The 5,000-nt window shown below is 40.1% G+C and overlaps 1 protein-coding gene across 7 annotated transcripts in view; it reads right to left on the bottom strand.

Moving 5' to 3' along the window:
- LOC136842602 (unconventional myosin-XVIIIa-like) overlaps positions 1–5,000 on the bottom strand; it is a 1,295,621-nt gene that overhangs the window by 903,337 nt on the left and 387,284 nt on the right. The gene's annotated exons all lie outside the window — the stretch shown is intronic.

Genomic DNA, 5,000 nt, shown 5'->3' with positions numbered 1-5,000 from the left:
TCAATGTCGCCATCTGTTTGTCTGCCCACAAACACAGATGTCTGAATCTTTTATCTCTGTTTTATCTGTCTGTGTGTAGACGCTACTTTACCCCTAAATCTAAAACAACAACAACAACATGTACTTACAGGCTGCTCTAGGAGCAAGAGCCCGTGCTGGCACAAGGCCAGCTAAATCGAAAACAACAACATGTACATTAATTACGGGCTGCTCTAGAAGCAAGAGCCCGTGCTGGCACAAGACCAGCTAAATCTAAAACAACAATGTACATTAAGTTATGGGCTGCTCTAGGAGCAAGAGCCCGTGCTGGCACAAGGCCAGCTAAATCTAAAACAACAACAACAATGTACATTAATCTCAGTAAGGAATTACCAATAAACCAGTTAACACCCAGCCAGTACGTCACTCGATCCCCAGTCCTTATAAACCAAATGTTTTTATGTGGCCATCAACAAGAAGTACAGTAAGGTAGCCGATCATCCCCAGTTGTTGTTCGCACGTAGTTCTTTACATGTTTTTAACACAAACAGATATAACTTAATGTGATGACACATTTGAATTTCGGTAGGAATAATGGAAAACCAGCTGCTGTTAGTTCCTGGGGCTTGGGGGATGAGGGGAGGGGGCAAGTTGAGGGGAGGGGGCAAGTTGAGGCTTGGGGGGCAACTTGAGTCTTGGGGGGCAGTTTCCCCCGTCCAGCCCCCCCTAAATGACGCCCTTGATTGTGCGCAAAAGAAGATTCGTGGATATTTATTAGGGTCTAATTGCGTGTGTCCATGAAAGTGGGGAAGGAAACTGAGCTCGTCTTGTTCTGTATTTGTAAAGTAATCTTTCTCCCTTGCAGAATGCATGCATCTGTCTTCGTTAGTATTACATGTACATACTTTGCCATTAAAGAGTTTTTGGTTTTTCCTGTGCTGTAATTGTAACAGCAAAGAACTAAGAACTGCTGTGATAATGTTTACAGCAAAGAACAAAGAATTGTTGTGATAATGTTTACAGCAAAGAACAAAGAATTGTTGTGATAATGTTTACAGCAAAGAACTAAGAATTGTTGTGATAATGTTTACAGCAAAGAACTAAAAATTGTTGTGATAATGTTTACAGGAAAGAACTAAGAATTGCTGCGATAACGTTTACAGGAAAGAACTAAGAATTGCTGTGATAACGTTTACAGGAAAGAACTAGGAATTGCTGTGATAACGTTTACAGGAAAGAACTAAGAATTGCTGTGATAACGTTTACAGGAAAGAACTAAGAATTGCTGTGATAATGTTTACAGAGAAGTTAAAGTTGTTACAGAAATTCTGTTATGAATGCTGTGAAGCTGTGTTAGGCCAGAGTGCAGTATCGCCTAGGCAAGGAGCTGCATCTGTTAGACAAAAGAATACTGTCCTAAATAAGGATTAAGATGCATTTGTATTAACAATATATATAGTGGGATGTAAGCTGGTGTCAACACTACGAAGAATGAAAGAAAACCAAGGAGGTCATGTCCTCATTTCATGTCCTCAGCATTAACCTGGACATAAGATTCTTTGGAATTCACTTTTCATTTGTATTAGCGTAGGCTGGGCTACACTGATATGTATCCCACAACCTGTGTAGGTCAGTTTTAAAGACAGGTATACACAGCCCGAACTCCGCGCTACCATTTGTCGGGCTACGTATAGCCTAATTAGGTGTCATAAATGAATGTAACCTCCAATGTCAAAAAATACACGTTTACAAAGAGGTAGCGCACATCCATTTGAAACGGCGGCATATTTGGCAAAAAGAGACGAGAAAAACACTCATATAATTATGACTATTAACTTTGGTTTGTGGTTGACGTGTAAAAACAATAAATGATGTATTACAAGAAACTCTTTATCTAGGCCAAAACCCGTGTCACCCAATCTTTGAATATCATATTTTAAGTATCATACGAGATAATGAATATAAGACGGACATGAGAGGCGTTTGTACTGCAAACCGTAAGTATGGGGAAAAAGGCTAGAGGAGGCACCGATAGTTCTCGGCCACTTGTAATTCTCATAACCACAGTTTTACATACCGATTAACGACAAGATAAAGTTTGAGATTATGTAAGGGAAAATACTCGAATGTAAAATTTAGGCCAAAGGCCAAGCGCTGGGACCTATGAGGTCATTCAGCATTGAAAATAATGGCCTTCCTTTTAGATGAAGCCACTGTAAGATACAAATCCATTGACGTCGTAGGGCTCGAAACAGAAACAAATGGATTCTTTTAGAACGTAACGTACGAATTTCTTCACAATAGAAAACAAAAGAAAGCAGTGTGGTTAACTTTACCTGCCCAGATGTACCATAATTATCATACAAATACGATCATTTGACCATCCGTACGATAAACAACACCCTACGTACGACATGCGATAATTTCCTATATTTGTCAAATAATCTTCTGGAAATGCACGATGATTTGAAAATTTTTGTACGGAAAATAAATAAATATGCAAACTGCTTTCTCTCTCTCTCTCTCTCTCTCTCTCTCTCTCTCTCTAATCTGTGGTCATGAGTCTTGAAGGCTGGGAACCTCAACACGATTTGGAGCGTAAACTGTGTTTTTGTAAAGTTTGTTGCCCCACTCACCACTGTAGTGTAGATTCGAGGTGAACACTCTGAAACCATGAGTGGTTAAAAAAAGAGAAATGTCGATACCGAGTGCTGAGTTTTTAACAAAGAAAACATTTCTTCAGTGAAGTGCGTTCGAAAGCCGCATGTTTGATTTGTAAAGAGAGCATTGCAGTATTCAAGGAGTATTATATTAACCGCCACTTTTCCACCAGGCACGCTAACCATGCTAGTAACCTTTCCAGCGATGAATGGGCTGCCACTGCGCACAAAGTTATCGGCTAGTTTACAGACTCAACAGAACATTTTTACCCGTCAGTCCACAATTCTGGAGTTGTGCACAAAGGCAGGCTATGTACTGGCATACAAGTTGGCAAGGGCAAGCAAGCCATTCTCTGAAGGAGAATTTTTGAAGGAATGTATGATTGAGACTGCTGTAGTTCTATGCCTGGACATAAGCAAATTCGAGATTTCAGTCTATCTCGGAGAAAAGTGACTCTGTATAGAGATAACTGACGACAACTTGGCTGGTGGATTAAACAAGAAGCAGAGTCTTTTGTGTGGTTTTTGTCAGCTCTGGATGAGAGCAATGACATAAAGGACACTGCTCGACTCTTAATCTTTATCAGAGGGACTAACAAACATTTTAAAATCACTGAGGAATTTCTAGCCATGGAGTCCATCAAGGGCACAACACTTGGAGTGGAACCTGTACGAGAATGTCGGGGTCATCAAGAGGTTGAAGCTACTGTGGCATAAACTCGTCAATATCACCACAGATGGATAACCAAATTTAACAGGCAAAAACATTGGTTTGCTACAAAGAATTCAGGATAAGGCCTGAGTTGGAGATAATCTTCCTACACTGCATAATCCACCAGGAGTCCCTGTGCAAGTCTGTTTTGCATTTTGAGCATGTAGTGAAGGTGGTTGTAAAACTCATAAACTTCATTCGAGCGAGGGGGTTTACTCACTGACAATTCATTAAATCCATTGAAGGAACTGACACTGACCAACAGGACTTGCTTTTTACTATTCCAATGTTCGTTGGCTGTTTGGGGAAAGCATGCCAGTGCATATGGGAGCTCAGCAAGTCCACCCAGTCATTTTTGGAATTACTGGGGAAGTTGATGATTTCTCCAAGCCGCTCAATGATGACTGGCAGTGTGATTTTGCATTTCTTATGGATGTGTTGGCACACATGAATGAACTAAACGTGAAGCTACATGGGAAGGATCAAATTGTGTATGGCATGTCCTCAAATGTGAAAGCTTTCAAAGTCAGACTGGCTGTTCTCACAACAGACCACGCAAAAACCATTCACTCATTTCCCCACACTGGCGATGCTCACAGAAGCCTCAAGGCTTGCAAGTAAATATGCCAAATCATTGGAGGACCTTCACACAGAACTGTGTTGTCGTTTGTCTGATTTTGAAACTGCACCAAAGGATCTTCAGTTAGAACTGATAGACTTGCAGTGTGACTCTGTCTTAAAGGAGAAGTTCAACTCTGTTTAAGTGGATGGGTTTTATTCATCACTGAATGAGGCCAAGTTTCCAAAAATCCGACAGGTAGCACTGATGATACTGGTGTTATCTGGAGTATCCTGTGTGTGAGCATACTTTCAGCGTGATGAAGCTCAACAAAGGATGTCACAGAGCCCAGCTCACTGATGAACTTGGGAGCTGTCCTGCAAATTGCCACAAGTAAAATGACACCAAACTGTGATGCTATGATGCTACCACGAAAAGGGGTGACCAACTGCACTGTTCTCATAAAAATTGAATAGACAACTAATAGTGAGTTGGTTTTCTATGCTATTATGCAGGGTTATGTAGTCCTACTTTTGTCTTGTACTTGTAGCCCAGCACATCTGTCAATTTTCAAAACCCAATGTGTCCTTTGAGCCAAAAAGTTAGCCCACCCCTGCCCTATATGCTACCAGGTCCTTAAAACTTACAAACCTTGAAGAGTTAACTTTTCATCATGTTAAATTTTTCAATGAAACTAAAAAGCAACTTATGTCTACAACAAATCCTAACCTGAAGGAAATGCATTACTGCAATTGCAAAGAATTAAATGTATGACTAATCTTCCTTTTGGGATAAAGAAAAAATATAACAAAATACAATTATCCTTACTTTAGTCAGCTGGTAAGAAAGCTGACAACCTGTCGGAGTTCTACCATAAGAAACAGGTAACCTCATGAATTTAATGGCTGACCTTCAGCAACATTACTATACTAAGTATCATCATATCTCCTATGTGAACGTTATCAGATGGTTAACATGATAGTTTAACTCATAATGATAACTGAATATGAACTAAAATCTTGACCATGACATCTTTTCTGATTTGTGCATGCACACTTTCTAAACTGACAAAATTCGCTGGTTTTACACT

The sequence above is a fragment of the Macrobrachium rosenbergii genome, chromosome 10 (assembly GCF_040412425.1).
Source record: "Macrobrachium rosenbergii isolate ZJJX-2024 chromosome 10, ASM4041242v1, whole genome shotgun sequence".
Classification (NCBI taxonomy): Eukaryota; Metazoa; Arthropoda; class Malacostraca; order Decapoda; family Palaemonidae; genus Macrobrachium; species Macrobrachium rosenbergii.
This window is presented reverse-complemented; position numbering and strand designations above follow the sequence as displayed.